At 40.8% G+C, this 24,489-nt stretch overlaps 1 long non-coding RNA gene across 1 annotated transcript; it reads left to right on the plus strand.

Moving 5' to 3' along the window:
- Positions 1–1,471: 1,471 nt before the first annotated feature.
- Positions 1,472–21,183, plus strand: LOC110472624 (uncharacterized). The gene is made up of 4 exons (XR_004149334.3): positions 1,472–1,652; positions 9,804–9,907; positions 10,437–10,500; positions 16,668–21,183. It is a non-coding gene; the product is annotated as an uncharacterized LOC110472624 (long non-coding RNA).
- The last annotated feature ends 3,306 nt before the right edge of the window (positions 21,184–24,489 follow it).

Here is a 24,489-nt window from a genome sequence, read left to right on the forward strand (position 1 = left end):
TGTCCCTCACTGGCAGCAGTGTCCCTCACTGGCAGCAGTGTCCCTCAGCAGCACGCAGTGTCTCTCACTGGCAGCAGTGTCCCTCACTGGCAGCAGTGTCCCTCACTGGAAGGCAGTGTCCCTCAGCAGCAGGCAGTGTCCCTCAGCGGCAGGGCAGTGTCCCTCACTGGCAGCAGTGTCCCTCAGCAGCACGCAGTGTCCCTCACTGGCAGCAGTGTCCCTCACTGGCAGCAGTGTCCCTCACTGGCAGCAGTGTCCCTCAGCAGCAGGCAGTGTCCCTCACTGGCAGCAGTGTCCCTCACTGGCAGCAGTGTCCCTCAGCAGCAGGGCAGTGTCCCTCAGCAGCACGCAGTGTCCCTCAGCAGCAGGCAGTGTCCCTCACTGGAAGGCAGTGTCCCTCACTGGCAGCAGTGTCCCTCAGCAGCACGCAGTGTCCCTCACTGGAAGGCAGTGTCCCTCAGCGGCAGCAGTGTCCCTCACCAGCAGGCAGTGTCCCTCACTGGCAGCAGTGTCCCTCACTGGCAGCAGTGTCCCTCAGCAGCACGCAGTGTCTCTCACTGGCAGCAGTGTCCCTCACTGGCAGCAGTGTCCCTCAGCAGCAGGCAGTGTCCCTCAGCAGCAGGCAGTGTCCCTCACTGGAAGGCAGTGTCCCTCAGCAGCAGGCAGTGTCCCTCACTGGCAGGCAGTGTCCCTCACTGGCAGCAGTGTCCCTCAGCAGCACGCAGTGTCCCTCACTGGCAGCAGTGTCCCTCAGCAGCAGGGCAGTGTCCCTCAGCAGCACGCAGTGTCCCTCACTGGCAGCAGTGTCCCTCACTGGCAGCAGTGTCCCTCACTGGCAGCAGTGTCCCTCAGCAGCAGGGCAGTGTCCCTCAGCAGCAGGCAGTGTCCCTCAGCAGCACACAGTGTCCCTCAGCAGCACACAGTGTCCCTCACTGGCAGCAGTGTCCCTCAGCAGCACGCAGTGTCCCTCAGCAGCACACAGTGTCCCTCAGCAGCAGGGCAGTGTCCCTCACTGGCAGCAGTGTCCCTCAGCAGCACGCAGTGTCCCTCAGCAGCACACAGTGTCCCTCAGCAGCACACAGTGTCCCTCAGCAGCAGGCAGTGTCCCTCAGCAGCAGGGCAGTGTCCCTCAGCAGCACGCAGTGTCCCTCACTGGCAGCAGTGTCCCTCAGCAGCACACAGTGTCCCTCAGCAGCAGGCAGTGTCCCTCAGCAGCAGGGCAGTGTCCCTCAGCAGCACGCAGTGTCCCTCACTGGCAGCAGTGTCCCTCAGCAGCACGCAGTGTCCCTCAGCAGCACACAGTGTCCCTCAGCAGCACACAGTGTCCCTCAGCAGCAGGGCAGTGTCCCTCACTGGCAGCAGTGTCCCTCAGCAGCACGCAGTGTCCCTCACAGCACACAGTGTCCCTCAGCAGCACGCAGTGTCCCTCAGCAGCACGCAGTGTCCCTCAGCAGCACGCAGTGTCCCTCACAGCAGCCCCCGCCGGGCCCGCAGCCCGTGCCGCAGCCCCCGCCGCGCCGCCGCTCGCCGTTAGAGGGCGCTCCGCCGCCGCCGGTGGCTCCCGCGCCCGGCCGGGCCCGGCCCGCAGCGCCCGTGCGGCTGCGCCCGGCCGGGCTGCAGGCTCAGCCAATTGCTCTGCTACGACTTGTTAGGTGCGTTAAATATTGTTAATTTGCCTCTACTGCTGTGTTTAATTTCCGTTTGGGAACCTGAAAGAGGTGCTTCAGTATTGTGATTCCCCCTCGTCTCTGTTTTAATACAGAACAAACGAATCTTTATAGCTGACTAGTAGAATCTGCAGAGCACATCCGTGAATGACAATCTTTCTGTAGTATAATCTGCAGAGGTCTGCTGAATTTCTTTTGCATTGACTTTTGATTCAAGAAGGAGAACGTATTTTTCAATCCTTTTTTAATTTCAGTAATTTTCTTGCATTGTTTGGAATTGTTTAAGCCTTGTAACTTTTTATGTGCATGTTGATGATGTGTGCCTCAAAATGTTTTTACTCCAGCTATTGTCAGATGTCCAACTGCATAAAGATGTGAGGTTCTAAATCAGACGGCAGTATTAGAAGTGGTGCAGAAAAACAAGAAGAGATTTTCTGCATGGTAAAATCTCAAAGAGACTGAATCTTCTTTTCTTGTTCTCTTTGCCTACTGCTGCTCTGATAGTATGCCATTCTTCATAAAAAAAAAAAAAAGCCACGGGATGTAATAATTACTGCCATGTATATCTGCTCTTTTTTCCCTTTCATAGCGAGATGAAAGCAGAAAGGCTACTTTTACTGTTTGATGGCAAGTGGATTGAACGATCAATTTAAGGACAATAGGAAACATTTTTATGTGGCAGCATGACATCCCTTGACATCTAGCAAAATTAAGTGTATTCTGGACTAGCTAGGGATGTATCCTGCATTATACTTTGAAGGCAGCCATCTCCACTTTTTGTTACTTTGATGTTTTGCAGTCAGCTAAGGAAAGTCTGCAGAACTAGACTTGTAATGCTTTGGGAATGCAAACATAGATCTCAGGTAAAACTGGTTTTGCTTATGGTCTTATGAGCAGCAAGGCAACAAGTTACCCAAACAAGTAAATCCAAGGTATCCTCCAAATGCCAAAGTTTCCAAGAGACTGGCAGGGGGGCAGTTAGCAATTCAAACTGATCACCATCAACAACCAAGTAGGACTGCTGCTGCTCTTTTCTGATGACTCACATAATAGCATTGTTTGGTTCCATTATTTAGAGAGAACAAACATTGCCTCAGTGAAAGGAAAAAGGAAACAGAAGCAAACTGATAATGATTGTACTTTCTAAAGAAAAAAAAAAGTCAAGATGTCTTTCAAGGCTGACTCCTCTTTGGGTACATTGGTTGAGATGCAATCAGTTAGTGCATCTGAAGTGCACTCAAGAGAAATTCAATATAAGTTCATATCAGACCTCAGTTTTTTTCCAAATTTGTAAGCATTTACTCAGAGTTTAGATACATCATGTCACACCTGAGTCAGACATAAATTAGGCTTCAAGTCAAAGAAATACAACGAAAATATTTACAAATTCTATCACAAATTCACATCACTGTAAGTATGTATATGGTTTTCTTGAAATCAGTTTATCAAGGGGAGAAATATATATATGGAAATACAAAGAGAAGTTCATTTCATTAACATGAAGATACTTTACTGGGGTGCATATTAATATTGATTTTATTACGACTTGTTATATATATGGTTGCTGCACAGGATATATCTACAATATATAGCTTGTCAGGGACTTACAGTTGTGAAAATTGTTGCAAAACATCTGCTTTGCTTTACTGGAAAAGTCTGTTCACTTTTCAGGGAAAAGTCCCATAAGAAATGGTGAAAAATAATGAAAAAGTGTATTTTTTTGTGTTTTCCATTCTGCCTTAAAAAAGAGAATAGTAAAACTAAAGAGAATAGTAAAACATATCCAGAAAGTTACAATAGAAAGGATTTTGTCATAAAATGGAAAGTCTTGAGTCTTGTGTTTCAGGATCAAGAATAATAAAATCAAATACCCTGAACCAGTGAATGGTCTGGGGCAGTACAAGAATCCATGTGAATGGGGCAATTGTGCAGTTGATGATTTCAGAGAAAAGAGGGCAGTTAGGGCAAAATGGATTGCCTCTCTCAGATACATGAGAACAAATAGAAAGCATTTTATCAGTGTGCTGGGGAAAGACAACTATTGGTAGGAATTCCACCTGTTAATAAACCAGGAGGGAGATTATAGTAAAAAGGACTTAGCATGGTTGAAACACTGAACTTCCTTTGTTTTCATCTGAAAAAAATATACAAAGTGGATGGAAAAAAAATCTAGACATATAAAGGTCACCTGGATTATGCACGTCCTTAGGTGTTAAAGATACTGTTTCCTGAATAATTTTCTTCCACTTATGTCTATTTGAAAACAGTGGGCAACTGTGGAAGTGCTGAAAGATGGACGGAAAGGAAATATCACATTTCTTTTCTAAAACAAGAAGCAGACCAGTTCCAGAATTTTACCCAGATCTACAAGACCCAGCTCTCCTCAAAAGTCAGAGCCCACAGGAACACCACCCCCCCCCCCACCTTTATTCAGTTATATCCCTCAGCTCAAGGATGCACCTCAGCTCCTCAAGCCCAAATTTATCTTAAATTATACATAAATTTAGGTGTAAATGTTTACTTGGATCTGCACCACTGAGAAGCAAATTTCTGAATATTTCTGGATATTCAGACTGTTGGCAATGGAAAATGAGCATGCAGATACACAGGAGATGCTGGAGAAAGAGATGAATAGGATATAAATACTATTTTCCTTGATATTAAACATCCGGGATTAGCACAGCAAAATGCAGATGATCCAAAAACTCATAGAGTGAAAATATATTGGTGCAACGCATAACAGTTTCATGAGTAAAGCCAAAAATCTGCAGCAGTATTAAAAAAATACAAAAATAACCCTATTCCTCAGGCAGGAGGCTATTGATTTTGTCTTTTGTATGCTGAATAAACTGGGGAGGTACAAAAGAAATAATGAGATTCATTTGCTATTTTTAATATGCAGCAATCAATTTTAGTCCCTAAAGTGCCCCAGTGGTGTAGATGTGATTGTGGAATAAAGAGATGCATGGAAATTCAAAATGATGAATAGCTCAACAAAAACTTGCAATCTACTGGCATTATGAAGAATATCAGGATATTATTAATTGTGGTTTTTTTTCATTTTGAGAGAGAGCTCTTCTCTTTTGGGAATGTAAATATACTCACTGCAGCTTTATTAAAGGGTTTTCATAAACTAAGTTTCATTAAAGGGAAGATCTGCAGCATTTCATCATGCCTCTAATGTCTGATTTGGACAGATCAGCTCCTTGATCTAAGCTTCTGATACTTGTGTAGCCCTGATTCAGGGAAGCATTTATATTCAGGAGCAGCCCTTACTATCAAACACAGACACAAGTGATTTTCTAAATGGGAAAGGCCTCAAAGATGTATTTAAATTCTTGCTTGGCTCAGGAGTTGCTTGCTGTCTTTTATGATGCTGTGAAATAGAAACAAATGTGACGATTACTGAAGTATGAGCTGTGAACAGCAGCAGCTCCAGCTGGAGAGCCCTCCTCTGTGACTCCAAGCTTCTGACTGCCCTTGCATAGCCTGATCCTAAAGTAACTGGGACCATGATTTTATTAGGTTCATTTCTTTTTCTTCCTTCAGGATCTAGCTGTACAAAAATAAAAACAAAAAAAAAAAACAAGATCAAACCAAAACCAAACAAAAAACTCACGACCAAAACCAAGGCTACATATATACAAATTTTGAGTTCTTGGGTAGAAAGGAGTATCTGCATGTCTGGCCTGGGAGAAATGATGTCTTATGGGAATAACACTGTTTTGTGTGAGGAGGCTTTTATTTGTTTGTGCTTTACTCACATGGAATGTTTGCTGAGCAATATTTTCCTGCCTGGACATTGAATACTCCCTTCCTTCACTGCAGATCAGGGTGAGACAAACAGGGCCCTTTCTGGTGGATTAGGCTGGAGTCTGCCAAGGAGCACCCCCAAAGCAAGGAGGTTTGAATAGTTTTAGGACATAGGGCAGTAACAGGGACATCCATGTGCTGTGCACGGAGCTGCCCCACTGCTGAAGGCCCACAGGGGAGTGGTGCAGGGAAGGGAAGCACTTCTGCTTCTGCCTCTCCATTTTCCCTTATCTTGTCATCTTCTTCTCTCCTCAGAGTGTTTCTCCCTCAGCCCCCACAGCGCCACAGGAAACCTCACCCACTCTACTTATTTTTGCCTATTGGCATGTGGGCAGGTATACCTGCCCTGTGTGCTTTAGCTCAGCACTGCATCATGGAGCAAGCACTTTTGTTCAGAGCTCTTTTTAAAGCTATTAAAATAAAAAAAAAAAAATAAAAGAAAGAAAAAGAAAAGAAAGAAAAAAAGAGAAACACGTACCCTGAAGCCTGAATAGCAGCATTTCTATCATCTGTTGTCATGACACACAGCTGACGTGGGAACACGGCAATAAGGCTGACTGCTATATGGGTTTAATTTTGGTGCAGAAATTTGCTAGAAGAAGCTTTCAAAAATATCTCTGGGTGGGAGGAAAACAGGTGGGTGCTGGTTATGTGTATGAAGCAGGAGGAAATAGTTGTCAATCTTACCTAAGCATTACTCTGCATCCATCAGCCCTTTGGTACCCTCACTACTCAACAGGGGAAATAAATGATAAATGATAAATTACAGGGGAAATTAACTGTCTCTCTCTGCTCCTCTCTCCTGTTACTTCTGGAGAAGGTGCTGGTGTGCCATAGAGTGCAGGGAAAATGAACATGGAATGACTAAATAGAACCATGGTGGTTATGGGAAAGATATCTATGCAGAAAGGGGATCACATATCAACCACTGAAGGCAAGCAACAGAGAGATTCACTCGGGACACACTTTTGGGCCAGTATAATCTAAAATGACAACTGACATTGGAGATGGATGGTGAGTAGTGTATAGCCTGTAGGGGCTCCTAGGCTAAACCTGTTTTCTCTGGTTGTCCATGTAGGTGAGTGAGGAGTCAGTTCAGCCTGTTGTTCAAGAGTTACATTCAGCACTGTGTTCCTATGCCACATACACACTTTCGTTTCAGGAGTGTTTCTTCTGTCCATGTCAGTGTACCTAGGTAAATCAGACCTAGTCTGGGTTTTAGACACTTCTGAACTATCACAGCTTCTGCTGGATATGAAAGTGTAGGTGTTCAGAACTATTCTCTAAAAATCACTCTTCTAACCTGTTTCTAGCTAATTTTCTTTTACTGCAATTACCCTTTATTAGTACATTTCTCATCTGTTAGTCATCTTGACTAATGATTTTATTAATCTATACTAGTTTACTCACTCATTTCAATACTTTCCTAGATCACAGGAACATTTTGTGATTTAATTAAATAATCAATTAGAAGCTCAGAAGTCTTTGAATGAAAAGCATTATGTTTTAAAAGAGCAAAATACCATGATTGGATGACTGAAAAACATAACTCGATGTAGGTACTTTTCTTCTCCACATTTTGTGTTTAGACATCCATTTTAACTATGGTGGCAAAAGTGGAACCCTCAGCAATGGGAAGTTTGAAAGAGGACATCCACACTGTCAAAAGTTGGTGGTCTTCACTGAGATTGAAGCAGAGGAAGAAAAGAAAGAGAGAAGGTGCACTGGAGTGGAAGGACATTTAAGCCTGTATGAGCAGAGTAATTCAGAGTACCTCTTGCAGAGAAAGGCTTGCACCTATTGTAGTCATAAAGCCAAGGAAACCATAGCATTTTATTTTATCCTCTTCTCATTGTATTTCAGCACAGTTTGAAAACCTGCCTTTTCCCATACCAGTGCCTCTGTTGACCCATGTGGGAATCCAGAACATTCCTCTGGCTGCCCTGGCTGTCTCAAGACCCTGGCAGGGTGCTTGGAGACCTTGGCACGAAGTCAGAAACAGCTGTGGCTTTGATTTTAGCCATGGAAAAAACTGCCAACTTTGTATAAGGAATTTCAAGCCACAAGAGTATGTGTAGTGTGATAGTTGACTTAACACAGGGGAAAAAGTAGAATTTTGGGGTGTTTTAGAATGGGGTTCAAGGGGACAAGATGGAGGGATTTGTGCATGTCCTGACCCTCTTCTCCTTCTTCCTGTCCTCCATGTCTTGGTGTGATGGTGACACTTTTCTGTCGGTTTAAGGTAGAGACACACTGTCTTAACATTAATGATAGATAGTGGCACAATATTGTAAATGTAGTACACATAGTTTTTAGTATGAAATGTAAACATCACCCAAGAGGGCAGACAGAATGTCATGGCCTCCTTGCTAGATGGAGCTCAGCAGGTCAGAGAAAGAATGTTATAGAAAAGGAAAAATAAACAACCTTGAGAAGCTGATCCTATGTATTCCAGACTCCTTCTTTGGCTACACGGGCTGGGAAACAAGGACTTTTACATTCTCAGGGTCAAACTTGACACAGACCCTGAGAGACCCAATGTATGAAATTCTCTCTTCTGCAGTTCAAAAGGAGAAGCTTTGTTGAGTTGAAAATTTGATAGAAACTTATTCTTTGCATCTCTACTTAGCTTTTTGGGCTTGATTCTATCTCTTTGTACCCTGATTCTCCTGCAGCTTTTAGAGTTTCCAGCCTCTACACTAAATATCTCATAATGTGCACAATAAAATTGAATGGTTTTCACTTAGAATTCTAAAAATGGTTTGCCATTTCCAGAAAGTGACAGTATCAATATTATTGTCAGTCTCTTATGCAAATTGCCACCCTGTTGCTACTCACCAAAGTATCTCATCTATTTGTAAAACTAGGCTCTACATTAATCCACTCAGATTCTCTGGAACTCCTGACCTTTCTTCTGGAGATGCCCATACCACTGGCTGTCAGGTTGCTGCTGGCTAGAGTAGATCTTAATAATTTAAATGGTATGAACAGTCATCAGCTGGGAAACTATTCTTGATGCTGTCCCTTTGCTCATGAAGAGAAACAAAGAGAATCTAGGTGGCTTGTCTGAATTCTTACATTGTCCCTTTCCCTTTCCCTTTCCCTTTCCCTTTCCCTTTCCCTTTCCCTTTCCCCTTTCCCCTTTCCCCTTTCCCTTTTCCCCTTTCCCCTTTCCCTAAATTCTACAGGCCTGGAAAAAAATAAATCAATGCTGAGTTTGCCTTTGGGGAAACAACCATCTGGGAAAAATATAAGCTCTTGCTGTAAAATGGATCTAGCTTCCCATGCTAAACAAAGACATTGATTTTTCACTTCTTTTTAGTTATTGCATTTCACATCATTTTTTCAAGCCACCTTGAAAAGACAGCCTGGAATAGCATTCTTCCTATATGAACAACTCTGGTTTTTGTAGAAATGTTGTTTTCCTTTACATGAGTAGCAGCCATGTGCTCTCAGTCAGAATACCCTAAGTGAGAGAGGACTCAATTACATTTTTAAGTAACACATTTTCTTTGTAGACTCTCCACTGCCTGCTCAAGTCTGAAGACAAAATAACTGCTTCTTTGAAGACAGCAGATGTCTCAGAGATGCAAATGCTGACCAACCCTTAATCAAAGCACCAGCATAGCTGAATATCCCACTGTATAGGGACAATATTGTCTGTCTTTGTGTTTGTTTGCTTTTTGTGTAGGGGGCTACAAATGCTAGTGATGTTTAAACACCTCTTTAGAGTCATTACAAGATATTGTGCAAATACAGTTATTTTTCCCTGGTAAGCAGGCACGAGATGCATATTTGCTTATCAGAATGAAACAGTTCCTGGGGAGGCCCTGATGTCTGTCAGGTGAATAATCTAATCTCCAGATTTAGTGTATTGAACAGGGTAAATAAGTCACTTTTTGTAGATGTCTAAATATATATTTCCCTCAGAGCTTTTTGAATCTCTAGGGTAAAGAAGTCATTCTTATATAAACGCTGAGGTTTTGTTTAGAAGGTAAATACCTGGAAAAAAAAAAAAGTGATATAACCATGTAGTGCATACACTAAACAGACTTATTTTCAGCATTCATCCCCGTAAAAGGGCTTATTGCCAAGCTGCATCAGCCACTTAGGATTTAATAACCTGTCACAAAATATTTCCCCCTCCTACTTAGGAGAAAAGGAAAAGCAAAACAGATACAAATTTTACAGTCAAGAAAATTGCCATACCTCTTAAGAATGTTTAACTTATAATATAAACTGACAAAAGTAATGAAATTAAAATGCAAAACCAACCATCTGTCCTTAATTCACCTCTTTATGCTTTTCCTTATTATCATGCAGAAGAGCTGTGCCATTTCTGCTGTGAATCTTTGCGACACTAAGCTTCCTTGCTGCATTTTCAAGATGACTTATTCTGGCTGTTAGCTACCTCCAGAACTGTTACAGTAAGTCATCTAGTCCATATCTGCTGTAGTGCAATTAATCCCTATTGCACATTTGCAAGGGCTTATCCCACCTAATCTAAATGTCCTATATGACCTGGCTTTCTCTTTATCTTTGCTTTACTACTGCATTATTTTTCAGCCTCAGAATATTTTAAAAAATATATTTAATCAGGATCTTTTCCCTGACTTCATTAATTTTGTACTAAAACAAGTGCTTGGTATTTCCCTGCAGCTGCACAATGTTCTTCATTGTATTTTCCTTCCCAAAAGCTGACGTCTGAAAGTATTGTCCTTGAAGGACTGCCCAGCCTTTGACCTCACATTTGGGAGGGATCCTTTACCCCCACTTTCCCATTGCATTGCTGTGTTTTGCCACCTGTTTGAGAATACCATGTCTTCAGTTTGTCAGCCTGGTTGGGTTCCTTCACTTCACAGCATCAAAAGGTTTTGTGTTAAAATCCAGCCAAGGTTTATTCTGAAAGTGGTTGAAGGTCAGTCACTGTCCATCTCTTCCTGTTTTTATTTACAGCTAGAAGATCCTGGCTGGATTTGAAAGCCCTTTGGATGACTTGACCTGAAAGCATGTGCCTTAGGTGAGTGTGTTTGCTCTGGAAAAAACATTCATATATATATATAGGAATGTTATGGATATATAATATTTTACCTTTGCAATCTCTCTCTGGGAAAGGGCATTCTAAAGACCTAAACCAACCTTCTCCACTGTGCCTCCTCAGCCCCAGCAGCACTGACCCTGCCTGACCTTGGTTCTTCCCATGAAGCACACCAGACAGAACTTGGTTGTGATTAATGCTGGCAGGATCTCCACAACAGGCTGGTGCCATGGTTTACAGGCTCTGAGTGAGGCACAGATGCTCAGCAAAGATCAAGCATGGCAGATTCACATGTGGCCTTGTCAGAGCAAGACTATAAGATCCTGCCTTGCCCATTTTGGTGTGCTACCACTTGTCCAGGCCACTTGTTTTTCAGTAAGCAAGGGATTTGTCAGCCGGCTCTTGGTGTTCTCAGTGATTTTTCCAGCCTGCATTTAATTTTCCCCAAGGTTGGGCAGGAAAATAGAAGGAAGAAGCAGAGAAAGTCTTTTCAGAACTTTTATTTTCACTGATGTATGATATGTAAATGATAAATAATGCTAGTGGGAATATAGTTATTAAAAGTAAGTAGTAATATGACTTAATACAGCCAGTCATCAAGGAAGAGGTGATAGGGCATCACTAGTAGAGTCCACTCTACTACTGCTATTAAGCTGAGAATAAAATGCAATATTTAGTAACAGCATTTAACATTTCCTTTATTTTCTTTCCTTAACCTTTAACTGAGCCAGAAAGGAACTATCTATTAGCCTTGCTAAGTGTATTGTTTGTGGCAATTGTGAAAAATTTTGTTGGCATTCAGAGGACAGAACAAGGCACAAGCTGGTTTTGAAGACTGTGATGGAGCAGAGTTGAGCTGAAGTTCCTAATATTGCCTTATTCTGAAAACAAGTTTCTGAAGCTCAAATTTTCCATTGTTTATATTTATAGGGAATTTTGCTCAATTTCATTGATGGTATAAATATTTAAATGCTAATCAGAAATGTTTATATTGTTATTAACTGTATAATGAGGAAAGGAAAATGAAAGAACTGGCCTGTCTGCCCTTACTTAGACAATTGAGTATGGGTTTTTTTCTGTTTATTCTTGTAATTTTTAGTGCCAAACAGACAAGAGTCATAAATATTTTCTTCATCATTTACCCTTTCAAAATAAAAGTAGCTTCCCCATTCTTCAGGTGGCTGAACCAGAGACAAAGTCATTGCATATTTGCCTAGCATTCAGACAATGGAAACAGAAGCCATGCTGCTTTCTCTGACACTGATGTGGAGGAGAAAAAAAATTAATTTCAGAAAACCAGTGCCAGAGAGCATGACAGAATGGAATATCACAGTTTTAAAAAATTAAAATAGGCCTTAATTCTGTTGCTTTTAGTTATCTTTGTAATATAATGTGGTTTGCCTGATCCAATTTAAATCTACACCTTAAATTAGCTCAGCTTACCTTTCCTCAGCATCCCCATATAGCCAGGACCTAATTTTGTTTTCTAAGTCTTGAAGCTGTATTCTTGATGTAGGAAGGACCTAATCTTGTCTTCTAATTCTTGAAGCCAAGTTCTACCATCTCTTCTCAGTGCAGCTGGGAGATTTCTTATTTCTGCACTTCGCAGATTGCTCCCTGCCCTGCCATCACATAGTTAATATAACCAGCTCTTTAAAAGGTTAATGATATTAACAGTGTTTGTTGATACAGAGTTACTTAAAAAAACCTGATGATTAAAAAGAAGGTGTGAAAGAACAGACTGAGATAATAGTTCACAGAGTAAAAATGATGAAATTATGGACTTATTACAGCCTGCAAAATCAAAATCCCAATATGACCAGCTGTGGGACTTGTGACAGTTTTATTAAGGGAAGGGACTGAAGAGAGGGTGTGAACAGGAGCTTTTAAAAACAATTTTCCTAGCACAAGGATGTGGAGGACTTGGGTTTGCACTTGGTGGCAGTGCTCTCCTGCCCTGTCAGCAGCCCTGCTGCTCGTGCTGTGCTGCTTCCTGCAGAAGACACGGAGCAAGAGTGATGTCTCTGCACAAGCCAGGGCTCATAACCTGCCTAGTATTGTTTTCTTAATTAATTCTAAATACTATTCCTTTACTCTGATAGAGCTCTCGTGCTTTAGAACTTTTATTGCTGTCTAAAGAACTCCCTAAAGAGAAAGAGAGGAAAGAAATTTTTGGAAATGGGTGAAAATACTTGTAAATGTTGTATGAAGAGTTATCTCTGTTATCAAGAATCCCTTAAGAATAAGGATAGATGGCAGAAGGAAGACAGTTGTTAGCTCTAGGGCCATACTAGGTATTTAACTTTTACCTGGGAAAGCACCTTCATGGATTGGCCCTATTTTTTGCTCTCCTTCCTTCCCTTTCTTTCTCATTCCTTTTTCTTTCTTTCCCTTCCTTTCTTCTTCCTTCTTCCCAGGCAGGCTGTAAAGGAAATGCTGTACTTTCCCGACTCATAGCTGGGATGTGTTGAAAGTATGGAAACAGACTAGCCTACAGCAAACACCCATTGCCAACACATTTATTTACTGTCCTTCATCTCTCCAAGAGGACAGCAGAATTGGTGCTCAAAGTCAGGTTAATTGCAAGGTTAGCTGTCAGTGACAGCAAAAGAAACCACAGATTGCTCTCAAATGAAGCTCTGGTCCTCCTGGGATTCACAAAATAATGAGGATTGTACTAGACCTGAGCTATTGCCTCTCCGTCAACAAGACATCCATAGCACCACAGGTGTTGAGTGGGAAATAAAATGTCCTTCAAATGTCCTGTGCCTGTGTAATGGGAATTCATGTAGTGTCCTGACTGACTCTGCTGGTTACAGATGGGAGTCCTCTAGAACCTCTTTAGGGTGGGCTCACTGATGATCTTGCAGCCCATGATGACACAAGCCAACTGACCACTCTGATCAAATAACACAGAATTAAAGTGGTGTGGTCAAGTCTCACAATTTTATTATGAATTTCTCAGGATTAGATGTTCTCAGTGCTTCAGTCTTCATTCACCTGACATGCAGAGAAGATAATTTCTCTTCTTTTAAAGGGAATGTGTGTTTTTCCTCTTTGTGTGGAACAGATCGAAAATGTGAAAAGCAGTTTGTAGGAAGTAAACTCCTACCATTTGCCCAGGAAAATGCAAGACACTTTAGTGTCATGATTTTTGCAAGCCTTAGATGACCAGTAGTCAAGATTAGTGGCGTGGTCTCTGCTACAGCTTTACAGACCCATTTTGCATAACAAAGTGAAATATCTGAGACTCTGCAGCTGTTTCCTCAAGGTACATTTGTTAGTAACGCACTGTGGTGGAAAGAACTATGTAGTCAGAGAGTAATATCGCTGGAATCAAATAAAGAAAAGGTGAGCTAAATCTGACCATACAGGACAGAATAGGAAGCTTTTTAAAAATTACAGAGAATCTGCAAATATCCTTATTGAAGCAGCAGGAGAGGGAAATCAAATGGATTTTTAAATGAACTTGTCCCTGAGAAGAAGGTGAAGTTCACCAGACCAGACACAGTGACACAGGAGACCTCTTTATTTACTCAAATTCAGAGGTTGTATTCATTCATGTAAGTTCATAGACCGTTGTAGGTGCAGAGGTTAAATACTCTATGCTCAAATGGGCCCAAAGCACAGGAATCATCTCTACCATGACACACAGTGAAAGGTGAGGCTAATGTGGTTTCTGTGGCTGCCTGGGGCAGGTTATCAGACAACAAATATTGTTCATGGATTTATCTATCAGCAGAGATGAGCCTCATTGCTTTTAAAATTCAGTGGAGCTCCTGATCAGCCCAATCTTGGTAACGAACAAAGGCTGTGAAATAATTTGTATCCTCTATTAGAGACAAACAAGCAAGAACACCACTTAAGGAACCAATATAAATAATGAATGAGTAGAGAAATATGGCCCTTTCTGACAGAAATGATGCTGGTTTTAATTTGTGTTTATGGCACCTAAAGTAATGGGCACATGAAATATGCATGGAGAGAAAGAACCAGGAAAAAAATCCCTGCAGAACCTGACCGCAATGCCCTGGACTCTGACCAAAACTTGCAATGGGAAAAATGTAATGAGGCAAAAAGAAAGCTCCACTAGGAAGAGAAAATAATAAACACAGGAAAAATACAGTGCATATATTTTTCTGGTGCCTGCTACATTACTAGGAAATCAAAACAATTTTTAGGAAATTAGCTCAAAGTGTAAGATTGCCTAGTGAGACAGTCTTTAACATTTGGTATAATGAAGTCAAACCTTTATGGATAGAAAGTGTTTCTGTGTTGCTTGAGTATAGAAAGTCTATTTAAAATATATGAATCTCTCTTTCAGGAATTATTGAGAATGGTTTTCCCTCTAAATTTAAGAATAATATGCCATGACACAATGGAGAAGAGCAAATCCCTGTTCCCTCCAAAGACATGTTTTGTCATCCAAGGCTGGACCAATTAGAAATGGTGGTAATGCTTCTATGATAACAGATTTAAGAAGAAAGAAAAAAAAAGTTATTGTGCAGATGTAATCCTGGCCAAAGAAGAGTGGGGTGAGAACATGTGAGAGAAACAACTTTGCAGATGCCAAGGTCAGTAGAGAAGGAGGGACAGGAGGTGCACTAGGTGCCAGAGCTGAGATTCCCCTGCAGCCCGTGGTGCTGCCCATGCTGAAGCAGATGCGCCCCTGCACCCATGGAGGTCCATGGGGACACAGAGATCCACCCACATACTGGAGCAGGTGGGTGCCTAGAGAAGGCTGTGAGCCTATGAAAGACCTGTGGAGAGAGGAGCCCTGCTCCCATGCTGGAGCAGTCTGTCCTTAGAGGACTGCACCATGTGGAAGAGTGACCCATACTGCAGCAGTTTTGGGAGGACCATTTTCTGGGGGATGGACTCACGTTGCAGCAGTTGACTGAGAGCTGTTGCTCTCAGTGTTGAGATAGACTCATGCTGGAGAAGTTCATGAAGAACTGTCTCCCATGGGAGGGACCCCTTGGTACCGCAGGGAATGACTCCACTCCCGGAGCAGCAGGAGAAGCCTTGGGTAATGAACTGGCCATAACCCCCATTCCCTGTCTCTCTGCACTGCTGGGGTAGAAGATACAGCTGTGAAGGAGGTGGGGAGGAGGAAGGTGTTTTTAAGAGCTTATTTTACTTCTCATTGTCCTGCTCTGATTTTGTCAGTAATAAATTCACTTTGTATCTCTATGTTGTGCCTGTTTTGCCCCTGATCACATTTGATGCATGATCTCGCCCAGGCCTACTCCAACCCATGAACTCTTAGTTATTTTTTTTATTTATCCCCAGTCCAGCTTTGGAGGGGTGTAAGAGAGTGGCTTTGGTAGGTACCTGGCATCTAGCCAGTGTCAACACACTACCATGTTATAGTTATCCTGGAGAGGATGTACTGAAAACTGTTAGTCCCATACAAAATGAAAGATAATAGTCCCTAGAAAGATGAAAGTTTACAAGAAAGAGAATAGAATCCCAGTCCATAACAAGAACAAAGTCAGAGACAAAACTTTCTAAGGCTTAGGACAGCAAAGGTGTAGATGCTGATTGTTGAGTATCCATCTCTGACATGCTAGAAAAATGTCAGAGTGCAATTTCTGTCCAACATGACTTTGTCACTGTTAATTCTTCAGGATCATGGCATTAACAGGCATGTGGGCAGAAGATGAAGAAGGAAGTTGCATAAGGTCTTTTTCAGTTCCACTGGTTCAGTAAGCTAATGAAATGATCCTATTGTTTGAGAGTTCATGGAAGTATTTCAGTTGTGGTATTGCTCTAGCAATATTAATCAGAATTAATAATACTCAGTTAGAAGGGTAGTGTGATGTGCAAGGTCCAACTTCCAGAGTATATAGGGGTCTTTGTACAAATCCTTGGTAAGTTTTCTTCCTCCTTGGTTGAAAGATTTTATCCATGACAAAAATAATCAGTCAAGGGTGAGCAGAACTGTGCTGGAAGTGAAAGAGCACAGATGAGAGAAGGGTTCAAACCTGGGCTTCACTGGGAACTTCATACTGGCAGGTGAAAGTGGAACAGTTCCTTTATGTTTTGTGTGTCTAAAAATGCATTTGAGAATGCATCTATCCTTTATTTTTTTTTGCCCTCAAAGAGGTACCTTAAGTAGTCACAAACTATTGTGTCTTTTTTTTCAGCTGAGAGTCCTCTGCAAGTCCCATCTGAATCCACTGAGAAGTCTGGCCACTCAAAACATGAATTTTCCAGAGAATTAACTGAAAAGAAAAAAAAAAGGAAGAATGCTCATGACTCTAATGACGGAATGACAGAATAATTTGTCTACAAGAAATTCACACAGATGACACAAGTATTTGCTGTTAATGTCTTTGGGTCAGATCATTGCATGATACAAATTGCAATATACCTTTATGTAACTCAGTCTTTCTCTTTCAATTGATTCTTCAGAGATTTTCTATGAAGTGTCTCCATCTGCACAAAAAAACTAATGAGGCTATGGTCATGCCAAAATGTACTAACAGGATACAGGCTGGGATCTTCAGTGGGTGGAAGTCAGTCTATCTCCATTATTTAAATGGTTTATATAGGCATGAACTGCATATGCATTTCAGCAAGGACTTCCAGCCAGGTAATTCTCATTCTTACCTGTTCCTTTCTCCAAAACAGCCCAAAAAACTCAATCTGTGGCATTCAGCAATTGCTGGATGACAAGTGCAAGACCAGAAATGCCTCAGCAAGCCTAAGATTCACTGGGTAGGTAAAGGAGGCTGTACAGAAGTGCCCTTTCCAGGATTTTGATGGGAAGCATGAAGAGGCCAAATTCTTCTTTGCTCGCATGCTGACTTTTCACTCTAGGTTTCCTACTCAAAGGTCTTCTGAGCACAAGGCAGCATAAATTAAAATATACCAAACTACTGGTAGAAATGTATACACCCCTTAGCTGTTATTAAGAAAGGTCTGTACAATGAGCAGGGATCAGACCTCGCTATAGGAAATACATATTTCATGTGCAAGTATGCCAGTTAATATCTTTTGGTCTGAAAAGCAAAACAAATATGTTACATTCTATTGTCCAGAAAACCAAACACGGTCCCCCAGTAGGTAGGACCATAACTTTTGTTATGGTTGGAATCCTGAGCTTCAAGCAAACCATGGATATTGTTTCTCAGCAAGTCCCAGGTTTACAGTAAAAGAAACAAAGTGACGGAAAGAAAAAGCGCAACAGTCATGGCAAGATGGACATTGTTTTCAAAATATAAGTAGCTTTCTGTGTTTCAGGGCTTTTGCTTTATTTTCATCTGTGCTGTACTGCAAGATGGTAGACTCAAGATAAAAGGCAGCATTCAGTGCCATAAGAAGTCCTTTACCTTTGTTAGCAGCCAGTGATGAATTTGCAGAAATAATCCAGAGCCTTTCCAAACAGGACCAGGTTTGTGCTAGATCTACTTTGAAAATTATTGCAGTGCTACCTTGGTCCCTTTTATGTTCATTAAAAAAAAAGGTAATCTGGAATTCATACTGCTGGTCGTAGTTTGGGAAGTAAGACATGCTTAAGAAGCCCTCCTATTAGACCTCTAGGTTTTCAAGTTGAACAATGTCCTCAGTAGCAATAAATGCCCACTTTCCCACCCAACCCTGTGATGGACCATGGTTTACTGGAGATCTCTCTGTTTTGTGGTGCTGGAGCAATACTGCCATGGAAGAGAATAATTCTGGAGGGGCAAGACTTGTGAGCATCACAAAATGTCTTTACAATATCTGGAGTAGATTCCATTTTCTTGTGCAAGATGAACAGGCAGCATAGTAGATTTTGTACTATTAATAAAAGTCAGCTTTGGTAGGAGGGTCTGATTTCTGCAAATTCTTAAATATTAACAGGGCCACTATATTTGCATTTAAAAAAATACCAAACCAAACCAAACCAAAACACCCCACACATTTTGCAAATATATTTATTGGAAGTGCTGCTTAAGTAACTTTGAACTGTGCTTCAGATGAAAACATTTCAGAAAAAGCAAAGCAGTAAAGCATAAAGCACGCTTGTAAAGCAACACTACAATCTCAATTATATCGTGCACAGCAGATAAGCACATTTTTCTTTGATAAATGACTTAGATTGCTTGAATATTGACCAGGAAACTGAGTCTTCATAGAAAAAATTACTTTTTCTATGCATTGCGAAGAAAAAATTTCCTAGAACATGGGCAGGGCAAGAATGGAAATCCCTGATGATTGTTATTTGTTATGAAATATAATGCTTTGTCGTTCTTTGGAGGAGGGATTTTCTTCCACAAAGACTGTACTATTTCAGCAGTTATTTTAATAAAAACATGCCCAAATGCATTTGTTTAGCTGTTTTCTCTCCTCTTTTATGGAGCAGGAAGTTTCATAATATATGGTTTTTGAAAAGCCTATGTGGAAATTGAACCAAAAATGCCTCCTTTGAAGTAATGGCATTCCTATATTTTATCATACTGAAATGCTGAAATAACACAAAGTTTACTTCCATATGTTGATTCAACACATTTTTTTTCTTAAACATTTTGTCTACATCACAATAATCAGAATATCAGTAACCTCAGAAAATACCAGCACTGTACCCCAAAATACAAAATGTCTGTGTGATCCTATTATCACTAGGAAACTGCTCCAGTGGAAAATATTATCAACTGTCAGAGTTCATTAAAAAATTCTCCCCATTGGCTTCAACTCTTTATTAGTTGCCAGGAGAGGAAATTTTTCTATATTATGTAATTTTTTCATCATGGAGTAGAGACATCACAGTTCTTGCTTCAGTTGTGTGCATAGAAAATTGAAAATGGAAAAACATCCAGTATCTTCTGAGGTTCTGGAATCTAATGGGGAAGGCTGACCTTTTGCATGTGGGCTGGATATATCACACAGAAGTTTCATATTGGTGCTAACCCCAGAACTGATTTTTTTCAATTCAACTGCTGGCTGGCCTTGAGCTACACCAAAGCTGCCAAATTCATTTCTCAAACAGGCCCAGTGGATTGGCCCTGACTTCATGCCACTGCAAAGATGTGAGGTGTGTGCACAGCTGATTTGATGTCTCCTCCCTAGAAACTTGCCTGGCATTAGGCAGCTTATGACTATAAAATATTTATTATATTGTCAGAGGACAAAGCAGAGCTAATGGATGTTTTCTATAGCAAAACCCATCACTGTTGGCTGTTTGATAAGCAGTGAGAGTTTCCTCAGCACTTCAAGGAATGGAACTTCTCAGCCATGTCTTCTTCTTAGCCATGTCTTCTTCTTTTGCAAAATTCCCATTCATCTACAAAGGTTGCCAAGCCATGAGAAGATATTTGCTATGTGTTCTACAAATTGGAAAGAGAGGCAGGAAAGCCACCATCATTGGCCAGAGAGTGCAGGGACAACCAGGTCTGGGAACAGGCACCAGAGATGCTCTGGACGGCCTCTGTCAGTGCAGCCAGAATAGAAGGAGAAGGGACACTGTTAGGACCCAAAACATTCTGAGCCAAGGTAAAAAGCCACTTCAACCTCTGGAGAAAACCATAAACCCTGGCTTAGGGCTGGGAAGAAAAATGTTTTCATGTGGTTGTCATGGTGTGATAGTGCTTTTGATACTGGGCAAGTCAGAGATCACAGAGAAAGAAAAAAAGCCCACAACAACCCAGAAACCTGAAACAAACAAACCAAATTCCACCTCAATATTAAATTAAGGATCAGATTGTTCTTATTTTATCTCTGTTGATTCATCCAGCCAGATTCTTCCAAGAAGATTCCTGCACAAAGAGCATGGAACATCTAAAGAACTAAGGGCATTGGGTCTGGAAATGCTTAGTTAAAATTTTGGCTTTTTCACTACCTTGTGTGATTTCCAGCTGGTTAATTCATGTTTCAGTGCCTCGGATGGTTCATCAGCAAGTCAGAGCAACAGCAGCGTCCCCATAGCAGTAGAGGACTAAAACCATGTCCCTAAATATGTAGATTATTAACAATGAAAAAGAGTAAACACAAAGGAGAAAAATATGCTTATTTTAATGATGTAGTAGCTATGTAAAGTATTGTGATTTTGACTAACTAGGAAATATAGCTCCTAGTGACTTTGTGAGGTAAGGTTTTAAATTAGTTGCAAATTAATTTAATTTAAATTAGTTGGTTATAGTCATCTGGGTATGTATTTGTATATCTGAAGATTATGGTAAATAACAAATATTATTTGATGCCTGTATTAAATGGTCTTTAAGAAGTGGGTTGACTGTAATGTGCAACAAAGAGAGTAGTGTTTGTCGTGTCCATGGAGATGTAATTCCAAATCTGTGGCCAGCTATTCCAAGGGGCTTTACAAAGCCATAAACAAAACTGCTGTTGAAGAGTTATTATTCTTGGTCATTGCTGTGTGAAAGTTCATTGAAGGGTTGTGAGCACTATCCCTTACTCCTCAAGAAAGACCCCTGCTGTACTCATAGACATAAATCTTGTCTAATCTTAACAACATTTTGGGATGGATTGTGCCTTTGAGCCAGACATTTGCATACAAAGTTTCTGGTTTTGTTTTTGCATTGACCTCTAATGATGCTACATATGGCTTTGTTTCTGTGTACAATGTTTCTCACAATGTAAAAAATTACCTTAAAAAAGAAAAATTGTTTTGTTTTGTCATGGAAATAGGTATGAATATTAAAACAATAAACATTCAAAATTGAACTTTGAATTATTCTTTATTTCAGAATACATTTTTCCAGCATGTGTGTATTCAGAGATATAAGACTTTCCCTTGGGACTGAAAACCAGGAGGATTTTCACAAGTCATCTGACCACATGGCATGGCGTATGCTGTTCAAATGCTTGCCCACAGTATGCTCTCTGAAAAGGTTTCCCTCTCTCTCTGACACAGACTTCAGTTGTTTTAGAAGAGCTAAGATCTGTAATTCCTGGGATGATTTCTGTTGCAAAGAAGTGATGGGCTGACTGACCCCTGAGCACAGGGTCATGATTTAACAGACTTGCAGGTGTGTCCCACTTTGAGGAAATGTCAGGAAAGCACATTGTCAGGGCTTGTGTGTGTGTGTGTGTGTGTGTGTGTGTGTGCATTTGTTTGTCCTGAATTGCTGTTGTGATGAGTCTGGCTCTGTTAAGCAAATCTTATCCTGATACTGAGCTTCTATTTCAAAGCCTTTTCTTGGGGTTTGCATGGGGAAGTTTTGACAGGTAGCCATTGTGCTACTTGCCAGAACCTCTTCAGAAGGAATGCCTCTGGTTTTCCTTTCCTGTGGCATGACCTGCAACAGAACTCTTAGTGTTCAAATATGGCTTAAGGGCCAGCCATTCTGGGGGGAAGTACCTGGTTTTAAGACCAAGTACCTGTAGCACAAGCGTAAAATGCCAGTTTTATAGCTTTCTTAAACATAAATGTTTTAATTTGGACTTGGAAGAACTACCTATATTTCTCAGTGTTGTCATGAAATTGAAGGTACATCAGTGTCTACCAATATATAGATGCTACCCAGTAGCCTAGATGGAGTAAATTGGTATAACCTCTTTACAAACAGTTGCATTTTTCTTTTTCCAGACAGAGATGAAGACAAAAGAAATTGACAAAAGAAATTAACAAAAGGTTCTTATGTTACATTGTAGATTATTCCACTCCTTATACTTTTAAGAAGAGGTGATTCCTGAGGAGAAAAAAAATGTATTCTTATGGTATATCTAGCAGGACTGATTTTGACATCATGAGTGGTGTTATTTAAAAACATACTTCCCACTCACCTCTGCAAGTATTTATTTATTTACTATAATTCCTCACACACAAAAGTATTAAGTCTGTTCCAGTATCCACTCCACATGCTGAGTCCATTCTAAGCCAGTCTTTGCTTTTGTTTTACACACAAGTTTGCAAGAGAGAAAAAGGTAGGAACACTTCGCAATTTTGCTGGCCAAGAAAAGTCTCCTATAATTTCCATAATTAGTCTCCAAACTTTGTTAACCTAAGAAAACTGCTTTATTTTCCAAACTGTGTGAAGCAGATGCCCTGAGTGTCATGGCTTAGTAATGCTATTCCTCAGTTTGGTGTCTTCTCCTGCCACGCTGAGACTCTAAAACAGCTTTACTGCTCACTGGCTTCCCCTTCCCTCACTTCAGATGACAAGAGAGGAGAATTGTAGGCACAAAAGCAAAAACCACAGCCTAAGACAAGAATGATTTACAGGAAACTGCAATAAGATAAGAAAACAGTTACAGCAACAATATTAATACTAAAGGCAAAAAAAAAAAAAAGGCGGAGAGCTCAAGCCAACAGCAGCCACACCACCCAAACTGATCCCTCTGGTCAGGACCAGTGTTACCTCACCACTCTGTCTGCCAGTCTTGCTCTGCTGGAAAATGAACACCCTTTGTTCTCTGATGTGAAAGAGGGTCCCTTTCCCCAGCTCCTAGCAATAATGTAAAATGCTACTCAATATCATTAGCATCATAGTCACTCCCAGACAGCTCCAGGCTCTGCTCCCTCACAGCTGATCTGGTCCAAAACTGGTACACTAAATCAACAAAATTTTTTACATACCTTTTGAGAGAAAACCACTGCAAAAGTACACATGAAGATTCACTGGATAATAAGAAATTCTTATTGTATGTCTGCTTAGCTTTAACAAGGAACTGTGTTTTCAGGTTAAACAGTAGACAGGAATGAAGATACTATCTGTTGCAGTTTAAGGTCTGTTATAAGATTCCACTGTAACTTTTGGGAAGTTAGCTCTATTCTTCACCTTAAAATGTAGAAAACTTGACAGTAAGACACCTTTTCCTCTTATATGGAATGCAGGGAAACGTTTGCCCATAAATGCCTTTCAGGACACAAGAGAAGACTTCTGTATTTGCTGTTTCTGAGCTCCTTTAAATAAATTTCTAGTTTGCCTGAAAACATCATTGCGGTCACTGTAGGTAGGCAGCACATGCTAAAATTTTTTAAGAGCGGCTATATTTTAGAGCATACATTTATATACTCTAAATTTATATGCATGTAATATATTTTATATTTACATTTTAGGTTGTTTTGGGATTTGACAGCATTAGACTACTAGACTTTAATAACTTATAATTAGATAACCTGTGAATTAGGAAGGGATCCAGAGGTTTTCAGACTCTGTGGATGAATTTAATTACAATTTAAAATCTTTGTCAGATGAGTACAAAAGGGACTGTGCTGTGTAACACCCTTCTGCCCACTCAGTACACTCACTCTGTGTTCAAGTATTGTACCTGAATCAGCAGTTCAAAACACTTGAACTTTCCTGTTCCACCTAAAACCAACCCCAGTTTGTTGATGATCCAAAGGACCCCTCCTGGCAAGATACTAGACTAGTGAAAGAGGAAAAAAAAACTAAAGAGAAGAAAAGAAAGAGCAAAAGGCTTTTAACTTGTGCCGCACATGATAATGATAGAGTGCCTTCAAAGAGCACTGGGGTTTTTGAAAATCACAGGAGTGCAAAGAGGTCACCCATAGATATTTGAATTATTAACATATGTTTAACCATTAAAGAAAGATGTATTGATAGAATATCAATGTGATTAATTATTTAGTTACACAAAGTACAGCTTAGAAAACAAATTAAGTATTCCCCACAGTTTGGGAAAGACAAACCTTGAATAAATGCATCATAAAAGGATTTGTTACCACAAGGCCTGGTAATAACAGATGATCTTACTGTATCATAGAAAATATGTTTATATTGGTTGTATTTATTTTGGTTACAAGATGAGCCTTCATCAGTTGATGTGGGGTGAGATGGAATGGAGAAAACTGCAAAGAAACAACTTTGTGCTTGAAGGAAAATGTGGCAGCCTTTCAACTTGTGGTTTTCAAACAACAGGTTTTTGACAGAAGTGTGTACAGATGTCTGAGGAAGAAAATCCACCTAACAAATACCTTGCAGATTCTGTTTTCTGTGTCTCTAGTAAGAACTTCTGACTGTATTGCTAATGCAGACCCTGTGATAAGATCAGGACACCTCTCTC

This window comes from Lonchura striata, chromosome Z, assembly GCF_050655825.1.
Source record: "Lonchura striata isolate lonStrDom1 chromosome Z, ASM5065582v1, whole genome shotgun sequence".
Lineage (NCBI taxonomy): Eukaryota > Metazoa > Chordata > Aves > Passeriformes > Estrildidae > Lonchura > Lonchura striata.